We start from the raw sequence: 25,250 nt of genomic DNA, 5'->3' as shown, positions 1-25,250 counted from the left end.
CAGCAGGCCGACTGTGCCCCAGCACGATTCTGTGCCACCTCCCCTGCCTGCCAAAGTGCTGATGAGGGAGGAAGGTGGCATTTTGAATTAGACGAAACACGAGTTATCTTTGGTGAGAATTTTACAACACTCTGAGATAATTGGAAATGCCCTGGGATGCCACAGGCCTAGGGTTGGACCCACTGTGCTTTCTGGGGCTGTTTGTTCTGGGGATGGCAACAATGATGAAATCAACAGTAATTCACGCTGTCAGCCGCTTTCATCCCACATTGTCCCTTTTTCAAAGTATGGATCGGTTTTATTTCTCTGGATTTCTTCTCCTCGTGACACATTGATGATCCTGTGGGTCCTCTGAGGTTGCTTGGGGGATGTGTTTCTTGCCCTGGAAGATTCTGATGACCACTGGGCCATAGAAATAAACACAGATGCCACGGAGCCAGCTCTGCAGGTGGCAGGTCACACCAACCTCAGACCTACAGCCAGGAGGATTATGACCCCATTTTACAGATGCAAAGTGAAGACTCAGAGAGGTCCAACAACTCGCCCAAGATCACACAGTGGTGCTACGGGCCGAGTGTCTCTGTCTCCCTTCCCCTGCCCAGATTTCTATGTTGCAGCCCTAATCCCCAACGTGGTGGTGTTTGGAGGTGGGCATTTCAGGGGTAATTAGGCCATGAGGGTACAGCTCCCATGATGGGATTGGTGCTGTCATAAGTGGGTAAGGGGCGCAGAGCTCTCACTCTGCCCGATGAGGACAGGGTGAGAAGGCAGCCAGCCACAATCCAGGGGAGAACCTTCAGCGGAAACCTTCGTCGGTCACGCTGGCGCCTTGACCTCGGACTTCGGCCTCTAGAGCTGAAAGAAATAGATTGTCTGCTGCTCCAGCATCCAGGCTGTGGCATCTTTGTGATGGGGCCGAACTAGGACAGCTGGTAAGTGCGAGAGGCCGAGGTGGTGCTTTCCACCGCCCTGGGGGCCCTGATGCTGGGGACATTCCCCACCTTCACCCTCAGTCCCCAGGCAGGCAATGGCTCCTGCGACCAGGGGGATGGGCCTCCCTGAGACCTGTCATCCTTGAGTTCCTTCTTGTCCTCGCCTCCCCCTCCTTCCCCCTCCTTCCTCCTCCTTCTTCCTCTTCCTTCATCCTCCTCCTTCCTCCTCCATCCTTCTCCTTCCTCCTTCTTCCTCCTCCATCCTCCTCCATCCTCCTCCCCTCAAGGTGCTCCTGTAGTCTTGGGAAGACCCCTGGCGAAGTCTAGCCCCGTCCCCCAGCCCCCTTGGGGACTGGGGGTGGGGACAGTGACCCCTCCTTTCTGGGCCCCATGTGGCTCACTCCCTGGGGCCAGCCCCCTTCCCCTTGGAAACCATGGTACTCACCATGTCAGGCCCCACAGCAACCGCTGGCTAGGACCAAGGTGCAGAAATGGGAACAAAACAGAGGCTGTCCTGGTCCCCTGTCAGTGAGTGAAGCCACCAAATCAAGGACCACACCAGAAGCCCTCTTCTCCAGCCCCAAGGGGCAGGGGGAGCCGTGCGTGCAGCTGCGGCCCTGCGGCCTCCTGGGCTTCCATATACATAATCTAAATATATGCTTTGCAAATTGAAAAGCGTTCACATATAGAATGTGGCTGTGGGGAGGGAATGCTCTCTTTGAACGTGTCTCTTTAAAGACAGAATTTGCCAAGTGTTTTCCTGCCCTTAAGGAGACACTTGAACGTGGCAGCAGATGTAAAATGGAAATTGAAGTGTCTCTCCCAGGCCGCCATACGTGGATAAAACAGGACCGTCTATTCTAAGCGCTCATTAATAGCAGCTCTCCCAGGGCCCCGGCAGCAGCCAGAGGATTGTACTCATTAAAAAGGTGACGAGGTAGCGTTTTGTGCCTTCTCTGCTTGTCACGGTGTGATCCTGGCGCTCAGATGTCGCCAGCCCACCCCGGATGAGCGTCCCCGGCCTGGTGGCACGGGGGACTGTCTTCTGCAGGGTTCGGCAGCGCCTCCCACTCGTGGAGGGGGTGGGAAGCCCCTGCTGCTTATCGGGTGGGTCCGTGTCTGTTCCGAGGCAGGTCCAGGACCACGGTATCTGGAGACAAGGAGCCACAGGAGAAGCTTTAGCTCATCAGCTGATCAAAAATCACTGGCTATGCCCAGCACGGCCCTTTAGACGCTGTGAAGGACCCAGGGGCTCTGGCGTGGTCTGGGGCAGGGGGGCTGGGGAGGGGCTGGGGTCTTCAGAGAGGTCTGGAAGGGACCAGACCCTTGTGATCGAAGGCCCTGGCTGACAGCCACCCCTGGGTGTCGCACAGCCCAGCAGCGGCCACTTGCACAAGGGCCACTGGTTTGTTTTAGAAGAAGGGGGTTCTTGGCTCATTTTTTACCCCTACTTCTTATTTGCTCTTTGTTTCGGGATTCCACAGTCAGGACCACTGTCTGGTCCTCTTCTCCCTCTTGTGAGAGAGGAGTGACATTGGGTTGTGCCCGCAGGTACATGGGCGGGGACTCTGAACAGTCCTGGAAACTGCCTTTCCACCCCAAAACCTCAGGTGGAGGCAGGCATCCTCATGGGCCTTTACACTCCTGCGTCTTCCAGGTCTGCATTCTTACCTGTTGTGTTGTTTCTTTGCTTTATGCTTCCCCTGCCCTTTCTGTGGCCAGCTCAGACATCACCTCCTCTCAAAGGCCTTTCTTAATATGACCGTCTCCTCCTCCCCCTCTGTTCATCGTTAGTTAGCAGTTTGGAATGACCTTGTTCACTTAGTAACTCCCTTGCTTACCTGTGCTGTCAGGGTAGGTCAGGGGCGGGGGTGGGGGCAGGAGCCTTCTTTGTCTTGTCCACTGCTACCCCTTACTCAGCACAGTGCCTGACCCGACAGGTACTTGATTTGCTGAATGGGCCAACAAACAAAGGATGCATGAGGGGTTGTCCAATCCCAAAGCCCAGCTCTTGGTCACTCCATTAAGAGCAACTCTTTGTGGATTTTTTCACTGTGACACTTAGTATCTTCTGGGCCGTGGCCCCAGTTCTCGGGGGGATTCCTTACTGAAGTGCTACAGGGCTGCCCCGTGTCACACAATAAGTCAGGGTCACCACGAGGGCGCAGATCCGAGGAGGTTGAGGTAAGATCATGCCCTCCAGTTCCTACATGGAGTGTTTTTTCTTGTTTGTTTTTACCGCGAGGTATCAATACCGTGTTGAGAAATACATTTATTTTTACTCCTCATTAGCAGGTAGAAAATGATTGTATTACTTATGAAATGCTAACCATAATTTGGGTTTAAATTAAACTACCCTTCAAAATAATGAAGCTCCATATTCATAAAGTGGGTTCGGAGTTGGAGGGGGTGGGGAGATAGGGAGAACATTCTGCAATTTTTTTTTTCTTATGCAGAAGTAAGACACTGGGCTCACCTCTGAGGGGACTTGAGTTGCCCTACAGATGTGCGTCTATTACAGCTTCAAGAGCAGATGAGAAATCCCAGGGAAAGGGAAATTCGGCAGCAAAATCCATTCGACTGAAGGTGAACGACACAGCACATCCCTGGTAGGGCCTGGACACCTTGGACTATGCATTTGGCTCTGGGTTTCTGAGAAGCCAAGGCAACGAGAGAAGTAAAAGCAGTGATGGGATTTGCAGGAAGTCCAAGGCCTCTGGCTTTGGAGGGAAGAAACCAAAAGGAAATAATGGGGTTAACCTTGATTCTTTTTTTGGGAAAAGAATTTCCAATAGCTCCTTAAAAGATCAAAAACTTGTCACTCATGGTTTCCAGGTACCCATCCTGCTGCTGAAATATCCCTCCCCAAATACCTGGACTGCCTAGGGGTGTGTCATGGTGTTCTGATGGCCCAGGGGTACCACTGCTCAAAATCGCCCCCAGCATCTGCCCCAGCATGTGCCCACAATTAGGGCACCCCTTCCTGGGAAAAGCGTATGATTATGCCACTGGGTGATGGAGGGCCCAAGAGCAGGCTGTGATTGGGGTGAGGAAGGGCCTCGGGCTGGGGTGGGGTTGGAGGGTGAGGGTTTGGGTTTGGGGGGATGCTGAAGACAGGTGCACACTGATTTCCCAAGCATGCCCCAGTGGGGCTGGCCAGTGTGGCTGGTTGGTGGGATCATGGCCCAATCATGGCACAACTGAGCCATACTCAGACGTGACCTTGGTCTCTCCTACGCATCAGGTACCCAGAAATGTGACCGGGCCACAGAGTCCTTGGAATCTCTAGATCGCCCTGGCAATAAGATCAAAGTCTTCTCCTTCCTTGGTAGCACTTGGTGGACATGTTTTGTGTTAATCTGCACCTGATAATGACGCTCATCGCAAGTCCCTCCAGTGAGGGAATGAATTGATGATTGAATAAGTGAGTGCCACGACTACCATGGTCCACATCGGGGCCTGCCTTCAGCTGCTGTTCAGGGTCACTTCCACCAGGAAGCCCTCCCTGAGTTCTCATTCCTTCCCTTCCTTATCAAGACCCTCATAGTGCTAGATGTGTGACCAATGTGTAAATGCTTCCCTGGCTGCTAAGAATTGGAAGGTGTTTCTTGTGTTTTCTGGTGGTTCCTCATTCTAGCTGGACAATAAGCACATTTCTTCAACACGCACTCATTCACCTCTTACCACTTTCCCCACGGTGTGCTAGACCCAAGGAATTCAAGAGTAAACTGGACAAACAAGGAGCTTATAGTCTCGTGTTGGGGTTGGCAAACTGCTGCCCATGGACTGGACCCAAGTGCCACCTGTTCTTGTAAATAAAGTTTTATTGGTGCCCAGCCATATCCTTTTGTTCATATGTGGTCTGTGGCTGCTTTTGAGCTACAGTGACAGAATGGAGTTGCTGTAACAGAGACCATATGGCCTGCAGAGCCTAAGATACTTGCTCTCTGGACCTTTCCAGAAAGGGTTGCTGACCCCAGTCTAGTGAGAAAGACCCCTAGAAAAAGATCATTCTGGCATGATGTGTGAGAGACAAGAAAGAACAGGGTAATATGATTGAGCCTGGCAGGCCTGGGGATGCATGGGTTACTGTATAAATAGGGTGGCTAGGAAAGCTGGAGATGTTATGTGAGCTGAGAGATGAAGGGTGAGAAGGCCACTATGTGAGTTGCTAGGGAAGAGAGTTCCCGGGCGAGGGAACAGCATGTGCAAAGGCCTTTGATGTGTGGGGGGAATGGACAAGAGCTTGTGTGGCTGGAAATGAAGTGAGCAAGGAGAGAGTAGGACAAGGCCAATGTTGGAGAGGTAGGCAGGGGCCAGATCAGTGATTCCCAAGGGGACGATATTGCCCTTGAGTTGGTTTGGGATATTTGTAGGGGGCGTGCCATAAATTCAGGCACCAAGGATGCAAGACATCAAGCAGTGCATGGAACAATTTGACACAGTAGTGGGCTGTCCTGGGTCCTGTGTGACTTTGGGGTGCCCTCATGGATATTCGTGGAGGTGGAAAGCCGATTTCTAATGTCCTTGCCCTGGACTTAACTCTCCTATTTATATAAACTGAAGATCACTTTAGCACAGAATCAGTTATACATTGAATTGTCTAAGAATGGATCTACCATATAAATTAAGGGAAGATCACACTGTGGTTTTTTGGGAACATTACCAAGTGGTGTCCTCCATGTAAGGAAAATCATGTCACCCACGACAACATCACTTTTGGCGTTCAAGTCTCCCGAACAACACCCCTGCTGTCATGTGTGTTTGTAGCCGTGGCATTTACTGTGACTTTACACACAAAGGCATGTCCTTATGTTGATTAGTGACGTCATGCCAGGGAATCTACCTATTGAAATGCACATTGTTTTATTACAAATTACTTCCTCCTTTCCCACCTTTATATTACAGTTAAGGCATTATGTTAAGACATCAATCAATGTTTTAATGTACAGAAAAACCATACCACCTCTGAATTTTGTCTCAGGCTAGCGGAGAAGCATTACAAAATATTGCCTGATGGAAGCCTCAAGGCTGGATCCCAAAGTTTTGTGTGGATCCTGAATGTGAGTTTGGATTTTGTGCTAAGAAAAATGAGGAGCCATGGCAGGATTGTAGGAAGAGCGATGGGTTCTTTGAGGCAAGGGTGCCGATTGCACGTCCTCTTTTTCTCTTTGATCCTGCAGGCTCTCCCTCCAGCACGTGGCACACCAAGGGTGCCCAGAAGACAATCTGTAAATTAAAGTGCTACCAGCCAAAACAACCTCAGCCTGGTTGCTTAGCAGGCCTCACTCCTCCTTACAAGTGAGAATGCTCTGGCCAAGCGGGGTTAAGTGGCTTGCCTGGCCATGGAATATCTGGTAAGCGGTATCTGGTAAATACGGTGTATATATGTGTTTGGGTTGTGGTGCCTGTCTCCTCTTCCTACCCCTGGTGGCCCTCCTGGTCTTTTCTGGCTTGTCTGTTTGCTGATCCACCCACTCACCTTGGCCACCTGCCCAGGCCCAGTCCGGCTCCCAGGCCTTCCCCCTCCTGTTACTCTGATGCCACAGGCATCACTGGGTCCCAAGAGCCAGCTTCCCAACCTTTAGACCCCAGGCCAGGATCTAAGAATATCTCCAAGAGTATTCCCCAACACCTGCAACAGATGTGCCCACAAATTACCTGGTCCCAGTGGTGGGGAGCAGGAGAGGAAAGGGCATCGATTTTCTAAAAGCATTACACACTTAATTTGCAAAGTTACATCACACGTGCATGTACAGGTCAGCTCTCTGGGAGCTTCTTTCAAGACCAGAGGCAGGTCAGTGTTTCTGAGCTCATTCTTCCCAGAGAAGACAGCATGAGGGAGGATGTGGAGGATTGTGAGGGTCAGATGCTTTCGAATATACAAGGTCAGATGGGGAGAGATGGATATTTGCAGGGCCCCCTCGCTCCAGAGATGTCATCCCACACCTTTCAAAGACCAAGTGTGCGTTTGCAGCACCCCCATCTCACAGGTGCGGAAACGACATTATGCGTCCTTTTCCGCCTTTACAAGCCATGCACGGGCCAAACGTGAGCTTGAACTCAGGTCTCTAGACTCTCACCGTGTCTTGAGACATGTGAATATGAGGTATAGAGCACATCATATGTGTATAGCATGTAGATGCACATATGCATCGAGGTATACTTTTTTTCAAGATTACTTATTTATTTATTCATGAGAGACACACGGTGAGAGGTAGAGACACAGGCAGAGGGAGAAGCAGGCTCCCTGTGGGGAGCCCCATGTGGGACTCGATCCCAGGACCCCGGAATCACAACCTGAGCCAAAGGCAGATGCTCAACCACTGAGCCACCCAGGTGTCCCAAGGAATACATTTTTTTAAAAAATTATTGGATAGATCTGGGTTCCTTATTTGATAAGAGTCACAAAAAGCTATGGAACCCATGTGGGATCACAGCCAGGAATGAATAGAGAGCTGTCCACAGAGCAAGTTTAACAGGAAGTGGTGAAAAAGAATAAAGGTTGAGTTCACTCTTCCATCCATAAAGTCCAGCTCAGTCAACTGGCAAAATAATTGTCTTGGATTTTTGTTGTTAATGGAAGGCTTTTTTGAATATTAATGTAAGGGTAGTTTCAATTGCAGAAGAGACCATCCAGAAGTATTTCGTTTCTAAAATTAGTGTTAGATACATTACAGTTCTTCCTTATGCTTTCAAATTCTACTTATCAATTATATTACCCTATTTATTCTCCTAGTAATGTTTTTCATTGTGGCATAAATATATGGTTATATATGGATATATTAGGATATATATATATATCTCCCCAGAGAATGGGGATGATCAGAACGCAGGATAACACATTAGCGATAGATAATAGAGTCTAAATAAACATAATCAGCTTTCCTCTCTGTCTTCAGATCAAAGCTTAATATATATATAATAAAATTTACTGTTTTACTCATTTTTTGAAGTTTAACTTGATCATTTATTTGTGCAAGAAAGCTAGTTTTGATGAAGGAAAATTCAATCCTTTCCTTGTAACCATGAAGAAGCTCAAAAATCTGGAAGGCTTCATGAATTCTCACGTCATCCTTACACAGGGACCATGCCCATCATCTCTATCATTCCAGTTTTAGTGTACGTGCTGCCAAAGCGAGCACTTTTTTAAACATTTTTCACTGTACAGTCCAATGACATTAAGTACGTTCACACTGTTGGGCCTATCTACTTTTTAAAAAACAGCACAAGAAATCTTTTCTAAAAATTCTAGCGAAGGACAAGTGGATCAAAGCCTCCCTGGAGAAAAAGCAGCCCCACGCGCCACCATGTCCACTTGGAAGCGTGTGTGCTTATCTGATAAGATGAGTATGTGGGCCAGGTGTTAGGGGCGCTGAGACTTCACCGCTTGCTACCGCAGAGATATCTCCAATCCAGGCTGCCTGCTCCTCCCTCTGTTTTTCCAAGCAATGTTTCCCCAACCAGATTTACATTTTCAAAAACCCTTCAGATAATCACAGGCCCAAGAAACTTCCACTCCTCTGAGGTTTAATTAGGAGAAACTGTCTTTCCAGTACTTCCATGAGCCCTGCTCTAAATTTCTCAGCGGAAAGAGAAGGTTCGCAGCGGATGAGTGGGCGCCAGCAGGACCTGTGAACAGCCGCCCCCTCTGTCCCCCACTCTCCCTTGCAGTGGAGATAAAGCCATGTTGCAGGTCCCTGAAATCACATCGTGAGTGTGCCCTGTATCATTAGGACCCAGAGAATGGGGATGATCGGAACGCAGGATAACACATTAGCGATAGATAATAGAGTCTAAATAAACATAATCAGCTTTCCTCTATGTCTTCAGACCAAAGCTTATCTATAAATACCCTAATGACGCCCAACCAGCCAATTACTCGTTTCTTGGAAGAGCCCCTTATTAATGGCGTTGCAGTGAGGGAAAAACATTAATTATTGGACACAGTGGGATCTTTTACGTTTCTGTCTGGTCCGGACAGCACCAATTAATGCAACAATTATTATCAACGACCGTGGCAGCATACTGAGTGCAGCCACCCCGGGCTGGCTCGATGGGGTGGGAAGAGCGCGCACACTGGGGGAACATCACCCACGCTCTTTTCATGGGGCCTGCTTCTTCGTCCCGGTGGAAGCTGCTGGAACAAAGCAGAGGGTGGCTGGAGTGTGTTGGTTTTTCTTTTTAAGCCGCGAGATAGTGTTCCTGGAGTGCCAAGTGGGGGAGAGTGGGAGGAGGAGTCAGGCGCCGGTCTGTTGTGTCAGGTTGCTAAGTGAAACCAGGCCGAAGATTGGAACGGAGAAGCCACCTTCAGAGCGTGGAGCCCCTGGCTTGGCTCCTGCCCACTCCTCCAGGCTCTTCTCTCTCACTGGTTATAATGCAGCCCCACTGCTTCTCCTTCAGATCCCCCAAGTCAGCTGTGCTCCCTCCTCCTGCCCCAGGACATTTGCACAAGCTATTCCTCATACTGGAAAGATCTTCCCCTGCCCTTTGCAAAGCTGGCTCCTTTCTGGATGCAATACAAAGGTTCCCTTTGCGGAAAGGGCTTTCTTGAGCCTGAATCCAAAATATACCCTGTCCTTAATATTAATCACTTCTTGTTTCTATTTCTTTTTTTTTTTTTTTTGCATGGCGTCCATCACAAATCATGAGATATTTAACAGATATACCTTCTTATTTTATTTGTGCCTGTCTCCCTTACAATATCGCAAGCTCCATGAGGGCAGGGACTTTGTCTTTTTTTCTCCAGCATCTCTATCCAAGAGTTTTGCATTTAGGAGGTATTCAATAGATATTTGGTGAGTGGATAAATAAAACCATGCACTGTGTGGAAAGTGATCATCTCTGAGAGGATCTGTGGCAGGTGCCACACACACTAAACCAGCTATTATCTTGCAAAAATTCCCTTGGAAAACAAAACCCCAAACTGTGCTGTTCAGAGCAGTAACATCTCCTGCAGACTCTATGTCAGCTCTGCTTCTGCACTTTAAGGTGTTGGACATGCTTAAAGGGCCTTTGATGGGCTGTGCTGTAAAATATTGGGTTCTATGCTTACTCACATCATGGCCCTTTATTTGAGCTGGCTAAAGATGATCCCGCTCTGCCCACGGTACAAAACTGTTGCAGGAATGCTTTTATTTTTCTCTCCTCGGTGACAAGGAGAGGATCTCTTCTGGGAGGCATTAATTAGAGAGCACTTTGGAAAATTGGTCCAGTGAAGGACGGAAGAGCTCCCCAGAGCCTTGGTCAGAGCTCTGAGAAGTGGGCATGCCCTTGTGGCCCTTCTGGAAAAAGATCTCCAGGCTATTTGCACTAGAAGTTTCCCTTTGGAGTGTTAAAGCAGTTCGTATGTGTTATTCAAAATCAGAGCCACATTCAAGAAGCTTAGCCGACTTTCCTGAACCTCAGCAATCCGCAGCCACTAACCACATCCAGCCCTGTGCACCCCTTACCGAGATGACCTTCTTCCGAGGTATCCTAAACCAAAGTGGAACCATGGACGCTCAGAGGCAGTCCTGGGGTGTCCTCAGCCTAGGACTGCTGTACAGATGTGGCCACGGCAAGCATTACCATCTCATTTCTTCCAAATAACCATCTCCAGGGAAATACTTAGAAATGACAGGGACACTCGAGGCATCTGTCAGGGCTGGTTTTGCTTTCATCTCCCTGAGAATGGCAATGACCTCAACTCACAATGATCTCACACGCTCTGCACGCCTCTAACACATTTGGTCTCGACCCTGCCATTGGGCTCAAGTGCGGACTGCCCAGCTCCTAGTCTGTTTGGGGACAGACAGGTTGGGAGCTGCTGGAGGGCAGCGTGTGCGACATCTCCACACCCTGCTCAGCTCCGAGCTTGCGGGTGTCCCCTTGGCCGTGTTCCATAGCTTATTTCAATGCTACGTTCTATGGACATTCTCATCTCTTCATCTGCCCCCAGAGGCCAGCCTGGGACCCCTGGAGAGCGGGAACCAGAAACTATGCATCTTTCTCTCTCTGGTACCTGGTGCAGGGCTCTAGCCCCAAAATGACTTTCAGACTTCAGAATGAGCGAATGTGTGGGCGCTCAAATGAAGCTGCCTCTATGAGGGCATTTCAAAGGCCCTTCCTTCCCCTTCCCTCCTGCCCTCCCCTGCCCAGAAGGAGCATTTGGGGTTTCTGTGTGCTTCTGGATGCCCAGCATGAAAATAAAAATGAAACATCATAGTGAGGCATTTCCAAACAACGCGTCTGGCAGATCTGAGTTCAAATTCTAGTCCTGCCACCAACCAGCAGGGGGTACTAGACATGTTCTGGAATCTTCTGGTACCTTAGTTTCCTTGTAGTAGGATACAAATTATGGTCATAGTCTCATCATGCCAGTAGGGTTTTTGACATCTGACTGACGTTTCAGTAGAGTGTTTAGCGTGGTGTTTGGGACAAAATAAGCCTCCAATAAATATTAGCTGCTGTGGATTACTACTGCAATCAGTGAAGAGCTTTAGAACACAGGAGTGAGGTCTCCAAGGATGGTCAATTGACAGCTTTATACTGAGTGCCCACTGGGAGCTAAGCATTGTCCTGGGCCCCAAGGATGCAACGGTGACAAAGGCTGGTTCCGTCCCAGAGAATCCAGCGCACATTAACCAGATACACTTTCCTGCTGGCTGGAATCTCACTTCTTCTGGAGACCCCGACCCATGTCCTGCAAGGGGACACCTAATGCGGACATGAGGTGTTTGATTACCAAAGAAATGACAATGACCATGGAGTATGGGCGGCTTCTGACGGGGCCATCGTTGGTGTTTGGGGGTGTATTTCACCACTGACTGTAGTCCCTGGATTATGCTGGACAATCATTAACCATCTTTAAATCAACCAGTGCCTGCAGCCATGTAGAAATGCCCATGGCAGGAGGCTCTAGGTCATAAATCATGGGCTTTAATGCTGATGGCCTACTGTTAGGACACTAAATCGGGATTCATATTTGGAACTACTGTTTGTTTTCTCGGTTTGTGGTATCTCATTATGTTTGGCATTTCTTTACCGAGAGATCATGACAAGGTCCTCTGATTACTACCCACTGCTCAGGAGGATGACTGTCTATTTCTCTGGGATCCCCCTGTAACCCCCCTGAGTGAAATTGTATGTACCACACATCATTGCTATCTTAACCGATCACCCCAAATACACTTTCTATATTTGGAGGAAATCAATGCAGGCATTTCATGCGATGTGGAAACAAACAGGCACAAAGGGATCTTATTTACGTAGGTCTGACGTGTAGAGCCTCTGGATGGTGCCACTTGATGTCCTTGCACTCTCAATCATCCCCCCTTCCTTCCTCCTTTCCCCATTTCCACACCCCACTCTCCCTCAAAGACATAGGGATCCTTGATTTCCTGGAAAGTCAAAGGACACAGTAGTCATTTAAGAAGCATCAAATCCTTTGCCCAAAAGCACCGTGTCTCTTCCAGTGGTTTCCATTATTGTCCAAGGCAAATGACATTTCTCTTGAATTGAGAGTCCAGGTCATTTCCCATACAACAGCATAATTTCCACACCAGTGCTCAACTGTTGAAGGTGCAGTTGGTGCTTCCAGGCCATCATGGAAAGACAGATGGAAGGCAATGTTCTTCCAGTTTTCTGGGGGCTTTTCCTGACACATAATGGTTCAGGAGTAAAACTCCTCATAGTTTGCTTAATGTGCTTTCCTTTCCCATCGCATCACCCTGCCTTCCTGCTTGCATCTCATGACATTTTGTGCAAGTTCAGTGTCGTCCTCGGCACAGTACCTATCCATGAACCTCGCATAATTGGGGTCCCTCACATAATTTGTGTACCTTATATAATTGCTCTAACCACCTGCCTTATTTAATTGGAAACCAGGAACCTTTGAGCTATCTAATGACATCATATGACTTTTATTAATTTCTGCCTATTTGCTTAGTTGCCAATTTCTAAACTTGTCCTAAATCCTGACGAGGGAGGGAGATGCTGAGTAGGCAGCTACCAACAGAGTTTGTTCAAGCAATAAATGAAATATTAAACGAAAAGAAATGAAATCAGTAATAAAAGAAACCCACGAAAATATTAGGCCACGGTACCGAAGACCTTCTCTACTGAGTCCCAACCACACTTTCCTCTACTGTGAAGATGAGAAAGTCTCCTGGGCTCCATTCGGAGCTGTGGGTAGCGTGTTGGTGGAACCAGCAGGCAGCAGGTAGGGGGACACCCTGGTGTAGCCAGTGGCTAAGAAAACAGGCCCTGAGACCGACTGCTGGCTAGCCACACGATCTGGGGTGAGTCATCTAGGTTTGCGGGGCGTCTGTTTATTCATCTATATAAAAGGAGCCAAAATTAGCCCCCGTATCATAGGGTGGTGCTGGGTTTAAATGAGATAATTCGTGTGACGCACTTAGCACAGTGCCCGGCTCATCGAGAATGCTCTATAACGGAAGGATGAGTTCTTTCTTTCTTTCTTTCTTTCTTTCTTTCTTTCTTTCTTTCTTTCTTTCTTTCTTTCTTTCTTCTTTCTTCTTTTTTTTAAATAATTGGAGCAACTTAAAGATGGCCTGGGCTTCCTTGGGAATGGCAGAGTGAGTCTCCTGCCACTAGAAATCTTGTAAAGAAGGCAGCTGGCCTCTCAGTTTCTGGTGTAATAATCACCTGGGGACAGTGTTAAAGTTCGATCCCGATTTGAATTCTTCGTGAGAGAAGCCTGAGATTCTTCATTTCTAAGGAGTTCCAGGTAATGGTGATGTTGCTAATGACCACACTTGAGTAGTGGGGAGCTAGCTGGTTCCTTGGAGAGCTGCTGCAGAAGGCACACGATAATCCAGGGGGAGCGAGGAGCTAGACCCCTGCTGTCCTAGGGGGGTCTCCACTGGCCACGTGCATCGAGCATTTGAAATGTGGCTTAGTCCAAATTCAGGTGCACTATGGGTATAAAATACACAAAAACTCAGTATACAAGAAAAGAATGTAAAATATCTCAATATTTCTTATATTGATTACATGCTGAGGTGATAATATTTTGGATATATTAGGTATATATATATCTAATAATTAATCTCACCGGTTTCCTTTTACTTCTTGTTCTAGATGGATATTAGACTACTTAAGGATTTTATGTATTTATTTGAGAGAGGGAAAGTGTGAGAAAGAGACGCGAGTTGGGGGGAGGGAGAGGGAGAAGCGGACTCCCCGCTGAGCAGGGAGCCCGATGCGGGGCTCAATTGCAGGACCCCAGGATCATAACCTGAGCTGAAGTCAGATGCTTAACTGACTGAGCCACCCTGGATATTAGACGATTTCAAATGATGTATGTGGCTGCCCTCATATTCCTATTGGGTAGCGCAGAGCTACTTCATCGCTCAGGTCCCTTTGGAACGAGAGCACCCAGGAGACTGGTTTCTCACTAGGACTCTAAGCTGATGTGCACCCGTGTCCTTGTGTGTGTGTGTTGTGTGCATCGCCTGGGAAACACGTGTGGCCTGTTTCCTCCCGGTGCCGGAGGCAGTGAGCTGGGAGTCCCAGAGCTCCAGGGGTCTCCAGCCTCCTGTCTGCCTGGGTTGGGGCAGAAGATGAGGAAGGAGCTTATGTGTTCTTTCCCTCTCATTCTCTCAGAACTAGCAGGACACAGAAAGCTGGGCCACTACAGGGATAAACAGTCTCTACCCTGAAAATATGATTTCTTGGAACTGCCGCTCTGGAGGGAAGCAAGCTTCTACTTCAGCCCAGAACTCCTCGCTGGATTGACACATCACCACCCAAAGTAAAAGTGGCTGCGGGGGGCTGGGAGGAGGGTTGGGAGAGATGTTTCCTTTGGGAGCTGGGTGTTTAGGGACCCAGGTGGCAGAGGCCCTGGCAAAGCCCTTGAGGCAGCACCGTCTCCTGGAAGGTAGGTCATCTAGTGGATCTGGCTCAAATTCACATGAGGGTCTAGGGAACTGAGCCCTGTCTCTCTGCAAATGACAGGGCCACCAGAGCCGGGGGTTGACTCGTCACAGGCAGCGGCTAATTCAGATCCTGTGATTGAAGACTTCGAACATCATCTCCGATCTCGCCTACCCATGCCCAGCCTCCTCTCTTAAAAAATAAATATATATTTTTTGTCATGCATGGTTTTCGCACATTTCAAAGTGAAACCGGAATCTGAGAACAGCTTGCTAATGTCATCGCCAGCTTTTCCACCTTTCCATGTTTGTCCATAATGACAGCTGGATACGAGGTTCTGACTTAGGCGTAAAACCTCATGTGGCTTGGAAAAGCGGTTTCATTGCATAAGACCCAGCAGAGCAAAGTCAGCATCTTGAATCCAGTCCCTACCCCTTTCCAGCTGGAGACCTCCCACAAGGGATGCAAGGGATGCCTTGGGGTCCTGATCCGGAAGATAGATAGTGATGATGACAACACCTGCCTCCCACTCCAGCCAAGCTGCTGGGGGGATTACGGACTTCATATGGTGAAAAGCCGAGAGTGGTACCTAGTGGTTGGTAAGACTGAACACGTGTGACTGTTATTCTGAGCTAATGAGGGCTCCCTGCATGGCAGCCTCTTTTTTCAGCTGGCAGATTACTTAGAAAAACCCCCAAATTGCACACCTGGTTGAGTAAGAGTCAAGTCCTGGGTGGCGATGATGTAACATACCTATTTTCGGCAGATGTGGTCATTCAGGGAGTGACCCATCTTCCTGTACTCCACTGGAGTCGTTGCAATGGGTTTCATCAACCAGCAGGCTTGGGAATGAGCCACGGGGTTAGAAAGAGCCTTTTCTGCCACTCCGGGCTGCTTTCACCCCCGTGGAGCTCAAGTCAGGGCTGAGAGGGCACGAAGGGATGCTTCCATGGTGACCTCCACCCTTGTTCATAATGATGGCAGCAGAGACGGGCAGAGGAGCAGAGCACACATGCCTCCTCGATTCTCCAGGGGATGTTTGCTGCATCACCAGAGGAGGTGGGAGGATCTTTGCTTTTTTGCTTGGTGTTTGGCCTGATAAAAGGAGGGTTGATCCGTATCCGTAGGACCTTTGGAACACTGAATGACAGCATCCAAGGGGAATACCCGACAGAGGCTGAGAAGGTTCCTTGTCTGTGAGAGGTTCTCTAACAGTCCGAACACAAACCCTGAGAAGACATTCTCATGGCATTTCTGTACCACCAATCCGGTTGGAGCAGGAGACTCCATTTGAAGGGGAGTCTAGAGAGCCCAGCGAGTACAGAGAATGTAGGGGTTCAAGCCCTCTCTGGAATGAGGCTGAGGATGACTCAGAATGGATAGACAACTAACTAGTTAACTAACTGACCCAGTGTCAGTTGAGTTGCCAGTGGTAGTAGCTGATATTTCAGTGAGTCAAATCAAATGAAATCAATGCTAAGAGCAGAGATTTGGGCCAGATGTTCTTTTTTTAAAAAAATATTTTATTTATTTATTCATGAGAGACACACAGAGAGAGAGAGAGGTAGAGACACAGGCAGAGGGAGAAGCAGGCTCCATGCAGGGAGCCTGATGTGAGACTTGATCCCGGGTCACACCCAGGGCTGAAGGCGGCGCTAAACCACTGAGCCACCCAGGCTGCCCCATGGGCCAGATGTTCTTGGATTAGAATCTTGCACCACTGCTATTGGCTGTGTGGTGTAGATCAACTCACTTCACCTCTCTGAGCCCCAGTGTTCACGCCTGTGAGATGCAAGAAGCTGCTGACCTGGTGGGGTTGTCAGAGCAATCAGACAAGAGGTGGCCCAAGACCTGCTGAACTGCCTGGTGCAGGTCCGGGCTCTGCTGGTTCTACCTGGAGCTTGACTCCCCAGCTGCCTCTCATCTTCTAGGTTCAGCTCAACTGTCACCTCTCAGAGAAGCCTCACCTGATCCCCAGCAGAAAGCCCCATGCCCTTTCCTCCTAATTCCAATGACCCTCCATCACTGCTCCTGGTGTGTTTCCTCCTCAGCTTGTGACAGTCTGTGATTTTCTTGTTTGTTTGTTGTTCTTTTTTGTCTCTTTTGTGTGTTGACTGCTGCCTGTCTCTGGGCACTAGACCGAGGCCACCAAAGGCCGTGGAGTGATCTCTATTGTTTTGGGACGTGGAGTACCTTGATCAGTGCCCGGCTTACAGTGAGTGAGTGGCTGGAGGATTTAACAGAAGAACCCTGTCACCAGGGCAAACTTCGGAGCCCTGTGAGTCCTTGGCTCTTCTGTATTTTGATACCAGTAGCCATTTGAAAGGGTTGTGGTGGAGTGAAGATAAACAGAGACCCAGGGTGGGTTTCACTGAGTACGGGAAGTGACACAGAGCAGGGATCAATAGTGGTAGTGAAGCTCGTGAGATGGCACATGGAATGCTCAGTGTCCCCAGATTACAAACATTTTTATTCTTTTCCCCTCTGCTCTTCTTTCAAAAAGTTCATACTACTTGTTTGCCGATACAAGCCACACAGAATGCAAAGTTTGGAGAAAAAGATGTAACCCTGAAGAATGAGAAAAGGAAAAATAAGAATTTTTAGTATCTCAACTTACAAAATCAATGATTTCATGTATAATGTCCATGGAAGTGGCCAGTGGGTGAATTCACACGTTAACCCATTAACTGACCAAAGAAGTCAGTCTAGACGGGAAAGTTAGCATCTTAGGACTTATTGGTTTATTCTATCCAAAAAAGAGCACCACTCTTTTCCTCTATAAGTTTAAGTAAGAACATTTCTTCATGAAATTGTCTTCTGTAAAAAGGATTGATGTTTCCTCATCCATAAGAACTATGGAACACTGGGTTTCTCTTTTCACCCAGGGTGGTAGGAAGTTCAAAATTAATTTCAACTTTCAATAATAATATTCACTCTCAGGTTGTTACTCCTACTTATTTCTGGTTTTGAAAAGAAGCAGGCCTTAAGTAAATAAATGTATTTTGGCAACATGATTTGCTCCCTAAAAGCCTGAGACTGAGTTTTCTTGGCTGGACAAGCTACTCCGACACTAAATTTTGCTATAGCATTCGCTGAGACATCTCTGGGACCTTGGGTTTGTCCCTCTCCCTTGCTCTGGCCTGCAATTTCCTCAGCTCTTAAAAGAGGAGGTTAGGCCAAAGAGGGTCATTCTGGGCATTTGCAGATTGAAAGAAAATGCTTTCATTGTTTTTATTTTCTTTAAAGCTTTTATTTATTTGACACAAAGAGAGAGCACAAGCAGCGGGAGCAGGAGAGGGAGCCCTACACGGGGCTGGATCCCAGGACCCTGGGATCATGACTTGAGCCAAAGGCAGACACTTAACCGACTGAGCTACCCAGGCTTCCCTGCTTCTGTTCTTTCAGTGTTCTGATGAGCAGAGAAGCTCCTGTTCCTTTTCTGCTGTGTTTCAGTGCAGTAAAGCAGGGATTCTTTTCAAACTTTTTTTTTAAGTCACATTGTCTTTCATTCAAAATAACATTGATGGGGGACAAATACACAAAACAGATCCTAGCAGAGCTACAGTGGTTGAAGTGAGGGGTGGGTTGTATACAAAGAATCCTCACCTTGGGCTCTGCCCCCTTCCATAGCCCCCCTGGCCCCTAAGGCTTCCCTAGAGTCCCCGGGAACCCCGTCTCAAGCCACAGTAGTACAGCATCGCTCAACATAAGCAGAATAAAATTCACTACCTAAATTGACCTGCCCTAAACCAAACTTGTGTAAGGCCCGCAAGGGCCAGCAGAACATGGTGCCTATGGAAAACACAGTGTCTGTCAGAGGAGTGAGAGTGAAGCCGTCTGTTTCCATGTCAGAGGCCTGGCTTGGCTTCTCACATCCCAGAAGACCCCTCCCTACAATGCTTTGTCATCTCTTAAGGCAACGGAGTCTGTGAAGTCTCCGGCCCTACAGAGCTTGCCTTTTGGTTATCTTTGCATCAGAGTGATTTGTGGCATCGTAGGTGGAACTGCTGGTGATGTAAACGTTTCAAAACTTTGCAACTGCAAGCTTAATTTCTATTAAACATTGGGGGGGCGGGTTTTCAACAGTAGCTTGAGTATTAAATTTGCACTTTATGAGAGTTGAGGAGAGGGACGAGGAGGGAGGTGGGAAGGATTTCCCAAAACCATAGGAAAAGATGCAAAGGATGGAAAACACTGTTGAGTGTTTTTTTCTGGGAAAACTGGTTTCTTTCCCCCTTCAGTTGAAATATTGCTTTAAAGCATTGGCAGGCTTACAGAAGTGAAATGAAAAACAAATCCCACAAAAATCCTGGAGTACCATAAAAATAATGAATAAAGTAGTGCAAAATGCTTTGATTTCAGTAATATTTTTCAATAAAGCTGGTACATTCCAAACAGATTGTATTTATCTTGAAGGAGGCCCCGTGCACCGTGGCTTTAGAGTTTATAACAACTTTTTGGTGGTCTTGGTTGTGATATGATAATAGGAAAGTATTCATGTAGTGAAAACAGCATGGACTTTGAAAGTGGGTCAACCAGGGTTCAAATCCCCCCTTCCCCTTTATATGTCCCTGGCCTTTTTGAGTAAGTGACTATCGTGTTGGGGCTGAGTTTGCTCACCTACAAAATTCTGAAAAGGAATGTCTACCTCCCTGGGCTGTGAAGTTTGAGAGGATGTGCATGAAATCTGCAGGGAGGGTGTGTAGGCATTGGACTGCGTTTGAGTACCGATGGTGATTATGTATTTGTGTCCAGAGCTCTGCAAGGTGTCTACCATCCTACACAAAGGCCAGTCCTCCAACTGCACAGGGTGCTTCTGCTCTTCCTCTGTTTTCCCCTCAGTTGCAGGGTTTTTTTTTTTTTCAGATTATAAAATGAATACATATTTACTGGAGGAAACCTGAAAACTAAAGATGGATGTTAAAAAGGAAAGAAGTTGCCCGCAATCCTGATAAAATTCTGATGTGTTTCTCTCTCTCTGTGTGTATATATAATATATAATTAAATATAATTAAATATAAATATATTTTTCTTTAGTCAATAGTCAATTTCTATTTCTTATTGGCAGAATAGTTTTTTATTCATTGACATTTTCAAATGTATTAGAATAGGCTGTGCCTACCATTTTATTTTATAATTTCTTAAAATACACTTTCTGGAATGCCTGGGTAGCTCAGTGGTTGAGTGTCTGCCTTTGGCTCAGGTTGTGATCCTGGGTTCCTGGGATGGAGTCCCGCGTGGAGCTCCCCGCAGGAAGCCTGCTTCTCCCTCTGCCTATGTCTCTGCCTCTCTCTGTGTGTCTCTCATGAATGAATAAATAAATAAAATCTTTTAAAAAATACCATTTTTTATTAGTACAAGAGTGATACATGTACATTGTTAAACAGAAAAAGTGAAGACATAAGAAGAAATGAAAATATCACCCATGATCTCAATACATAGAAAGTCACTGCTGACATTTAGTTGTATATCCTTCTAGTCTCTTTATATATATATATATGTATATGTATATACATACATATATAAAAACATATTTTTCTATAAATATATAAAACATATATATTTTCTTCCAGTTTTGTTTAGATATAGTTGATTTATAAAATAGTGTAAGTTTAAGGTATATAGTATGATGCAACATAGTTATATATTGTGAAATAATCACCACAATAAATTATCATCAGCTCACACAATTTTTTTCTTGTGATTTTATATATATATTTAAATTTAAAGACTCAAACTTGGAACTTCTCAAATGATCTATTGTGGATTACTTTCTTTTACCAAATACTGTATTAAGAACACTTTCCTATATCACTAATTTTTCTTTCTTCTATGTCATCAATTTTAGTGATTGATATTATTTCATTGTTGTATATCATAGTTTATTTTATTAATTACCTATTATTAGATAGATTTGGATATTTTGTTATCACAGATAGTTTTACAGCAAACATCCTAGTAGCTAAATTTGTGCTATGATATGTTCTTTAAATAAGAATGTGATATATTCTTCAAAATATATAGAAAGTGGAATTTCTAGTGGACTTGCATGGACATTTTTCAATCTTTTGTGAAGTTGCTCTCCAGTAAGTTTATATTAATTTATACTTTTATATATAGTAGTATATAAAAGTATCTGGTAATATCATCAAAAAGAGGAAAACTTTGTGCTGATCTGTCAAAAATCATCATACCTTGTTGCAATTTACATTTTTATTATTAGTAATTTTTTCCAAGTTATCTACTGTATCTTTTGAATATTTTTCTTTTCATACTGGTTTTTTGTGGTAAATCAAACATGGAGAAAATAGATGAAATATATTGAGTATAGTTAGATGTGTACAATTGTACACATGTGTGTAAACACTCAGATTAAGATATAAAACATTTTTAACATTCCAGAATAGAATAGAACCTCCATTGATTTGTCTATCATTCCTTGTGGTAATGCCACATTCAGAAAATATCACATACCTAGAAATGAATCTAACAAAAGGTATGAAGAAATACTACAACACATTATTGAAAAAAATTAAAGAAGACCTAGGAAACGAAGGGTATACTATGTTCATGGATTGGAAAACTCTGTATTATAAAGATGTTGATTCTCCCAAAATTCATCTGGAGATTAAATGTCATCCCAAACAAATCCTAGAAAGCTTTTATTTTTTTGTGGAATCAATAAATTTATTCTAAAATTATATGGAAACTTAAAAGCAAGAAAAGCCAAGGCAATCTTGGAGAAGAAAAATAAAAGTGAAGGGTTACATTACCAAATATCAAGACATTATAAAACAACAGTAATTAAAACAAGGAGTATTATGGGTAAGAAACTTGTACAGACACTTCAAAAAGAGGATATTCAAATGACAATGCACATATAAAAATGTTTTAAACTTCATTAGTCATCAGGGAAATGCAAATTAAAATCACAATGTGATACCACTACAAACTTGCCAGAATGACTAAGTTTAAAGACAGATATACCAAGTGTTGGAAGGATGTGGAGCAACTGGAACCCTCACACTCTGCTGAGAGGAATGTAAATTGCTGTAGTCACTTTAGAAAAAGTGATTTGGCCATATTCATTAAATGTACACCTATCTGTGATGTAGCAATTCCACCTGTAGGTATATACCTACAGAAATGCATATGTATGTTCACCAAAAAACAATTAATATTCATTAATGAAATGTCCACCAGCAGTAGAATGGATAAATTGCAAACTGTTCATGCAATGGAATGTGGTAATGAAGATGAAAAAAAACCCATAATTATATGCAGAAACATAATGTTGAACAAAATAAGCTGTACACGGAAGACTATGAATAGAATGACTCCATCTAAATAAAATTCTAAAATAAGCTAAACTACCCTTTGTTGTTAAAATTTAGGATAGTGGTTACTCTTTAGGGTATGAAGTGATTGTTAGGGCATAACAAGGGTTCCAGGCTGATGATCATGTCCTGGTTCTTAACTAGGTGTTGATTATATGGGTGTTTTCCTTTCAAAAATTCATTGAGCCACATACTCATTATTTGTGAACTTTAATTTTTTTAAAGGTAATACTTATTTGTTAAATATTTTATTTATTTATTCATGGGAGACAGAGAGAGAGAGAGAGAGTGAGAGAGAGGCAGAGACACAAGCAGAGGGAGAGGCAGGCAGAGGGAGAAGCAGGCTTCATGCAGGGAGCCCAACGTGGGACTCGATCCTGGGTCTCCAGGATCACACCCCAGGCTGAAGGTGGTGCTAAACCTCTGAGCCACTGGGGCTGCCCATATTTGTGAACTTTAAATTTTGTACATTATTTCTTACTTTTTTTCCCCAGAAGAAAATAAAAACCTCAGTGGCTAATACAATATGGTCTTTTTGCTTTATATTGCTGAGGATAATTCTGAGGCCAGATAGGTTTTCCTTTCTTGGGTAGGATTATAGAATTTCCCTTACCTAAGACTAAAACATGATTTCTGGAATATTTCTATATAGCCTCTGTTTTAATTAATATTGTCTGACTTTCAGGGAGCACTTTGGATCTAAAGACATTCTTTTTCTTAAGTTTCATAAAATTTTCTTCTATTGTTAGATTATTGTATCTTCCATCTTTTTACTATCTCCATTGACTTTCCTGATAAATGGTAATTGAATCTACTGAATCATTTTTTAAAAAATTCTTTCCTTTTAAAATGCACATCTCTTTATTCTGGGAAAATTTCTTGACCTTATTATGTATTTCATTGACTTAAAAATTTAAAAGTATTCAAGCTGCTATTTGTTGGTTTCAATTCAGCAAATTGTGTGAATTGAATGTGCTTCTCATCATTTTATAGAATTTCCTGATCCCTGATATTCTTTTTAAATTATCAGCTTTTCTTGATATAGTGTTGAAAATACAAAGAGAATGTTCCTGAAATTCTTCTACTTCTTGTGGTACTAGTTTCTTAGGACAGCATTTTCTCCAATTCCTCAGAGTGGCTCTCTTTTTGTACATTGGGATCTTTCCTTTCCCAGCTTCTTTGCTCCATCTGTACATCCTTATAGGGATCCTCAGAAATGAGAGATAAGGTGGGTTTTATTATTAAATATATTTTTACTGAGTACATACACATTGCCAATCATTCCCCTAGATCCTGAAAATAGAACAGTGAACTCTCAGGAAACTATCCCCGTTCCCATGATTTGCTCTTGACAAACCTTACTTAGGAAGCCAGCACACTTGGGACCTGGGCACTTCCCATAAGGAAGAAATGTATTTTCTTCTTATTTTCATGGAGTGCAGGCTTCATATGTGCTCAAGGAGGAGGAGGAGGAAGAGGAGGATACATTCTAGAGTTGACAAAAGAGGGAACATCTGCATTAACTTCTTCTCCATTAATGCAGCCTGTTGAGAGCTGATGGAATTTTAAGAGACTGGCTACATGGGTTTTGATCTTTTCAAATACTGGTCATGAAATATGGTAACTCCAGTCATAAGCAGGAAACCCTCTATCCAACTTCATGAACCTGAACTTCAATAACTAATGGTCTAAGGGCATCCTGGAGAATACTCTATGGCACACAATTCAGTCAGTACTAAGAATAGCCCACCGGTGTTGTTAGGATTAGTGGAAAGAATGACCCCTCCCACGGTCATTCCATAGATAAACATTGGTGAGAAAGTTGGCAACTGAAAATAGGGGAAAAATCACTGTATGTGATGCCTACATCCCAATTCTGCTTATTGGGTTCATTTTGCAACTAGTTTGCCTTGAAGAACTTTTCCAGAAAGTTCTGTTGCCCATTCATAAATGGGAGATGGGGACATTACCAAGATAAAATTAAAACCTAGGTGGGACTTGGTTCCTCCTTGTGCTTTAGGAGACTCAGCCAAAACGACTAGCCATGTCAGACGGTGAGTCAGACGGTGAGTCAGACGGTCAGACGGTTAGTTTGTTAGAACCTCTACTGCCTATTGGTCTGGGTGTCAGCCCGGAACCAAAGTCACTTTCTAAGGAGAATCTGGAGGGAGGGTGGGAGCAAGAGGGATTCTCTTCATTTGCTGAGGGGCAAGTGACATCTTCATAGTCCAGAAGTCAGGACCTGATCCCTACAATCCAGAGTCTCTGGGTCAGATTGTATTGCTTGAATCAGAAGTAAAGAAGTAGTAGAAAATTCTTTGGAATTTTGATTTTGTTTTTGCGTGGCCCTGGGAGGAGGTCTCCCACTGCTTCTCTGCCCCTTCATCCTTCCAACAACCCCCAACTATTATTTCCATCAGAAGCCTGGCATTTAGGAAAGATTCAGTCAGTGCTGGCTCTTACAATGGTTGCTTGTTGCACGTTGTCCATTTCAGTCTGTCCTAGGAAAGGCCATTCCAGGGCTTGCAGACTTCCTCTTCTAAGAGGCCAGGACACTTGTGCCCCTGATGCCATGTGAGACTGAGCTATGAATATCTAGCCTCAAATGAAAAATGCAAGACTTTCCATCTCTTCCCATTTTCTCTACTAGACCCTGCTTCCCAGTCACAGGAGAAACTATTTAGAAAAATCAGGCCACGATTACCCCCAGGAGAAAATATGTTTTGAGTCTAGTGAAGGCCTTTGCTGAGTGACATTAATTATACTCGTTTAGGTTTGACATTATTAATTAACCTTCTCAGCTGTTTATATTGTAGCCTCTTATTAAAACAATATGATTAAAACAAATAATTAAAGACTATTACTACCACTTTAAATGTGTACACCATTTTAAGCTTACAAAAGGCTTCTATCCACAATCTCATTTGATGACACACATTGATTCTACAAAGTGAATATAGCATGCTTTCTTTTTTTCCCCCCATTTCTTACTGTGACAAAGCATACATAACATAAATTTTACCATTTTTACCATTTTAAGTGTAAAGTTCAGTGGCATTAAGTGTATTTACAACATTGTGCAACCATCACCACTATCCATCTC

General features: G+C 45.1%; 1 long non-coding RNA gene and 1 other non-coding gene across 11 annotated transcripts in view; one reads left to right on the top strand and one right to left on the bottom strand.

Moving 5' to 3' along the window:
- The window catches only part of LOC140620802 (uncharacterized), a 39,131-nt gene extending 24,100 nt beyond the window's left edge, over positions 1 to 15,031 (top strand). For 7 of the 10 annotated variants that reach the window (XR_012020514.1, XR_012020512.1, XR_012020513.1 and 4 more), the window contains 2 exons: positions 6,116 to 6,289; positions 14,541 to 15,031. This is a non-coding gene — a long non-coding RNA (uncharacterized lncRNA). Of the gene's footprint in view, positions 1 to 3,388; positions 3,542 to 4,176; positions 4,357 to 6,115; positions 6,290 to 14,540 lie in introns of all 10 variants that reach the window. The other 3 variants (XR_012020511.1, XR_012020508.1, XR_012020509.1) reach the window with 2 other exon arrangements.
- LOC140621267 (U6 spliceosomal RNA) lies at positions 7,973 to 8,077 on the bottom strand. Its single transcript, XR_012020992.1, has one exon. It is a non-coding gene; the product is annotated as a U6 spliceosomal RNA (small nuclear RNA).
- Positions 15,032 to 25,250: the final 10,219 nt, after the last annotated feature.

Source organism: Canis lupus, chromosome 29 (genome assembly GCF_048164855.1).
Source record: "Canis lupus baileyi chromosome 29, mCanLup2.hap1, whole genome shotgun sequence".
In the NCBI taxonomy this organism is placed as follows: Eukaryota; Metazoa; Chordata; class Mammalia; order Carnivora; family Canidae; genus Canis; species Canis lupus.
The sequence above is the reverse complement of the archived record's forward strand: the minus strand, read 5'-3'. Positions and strand labels throughout refer to the sequence as shown.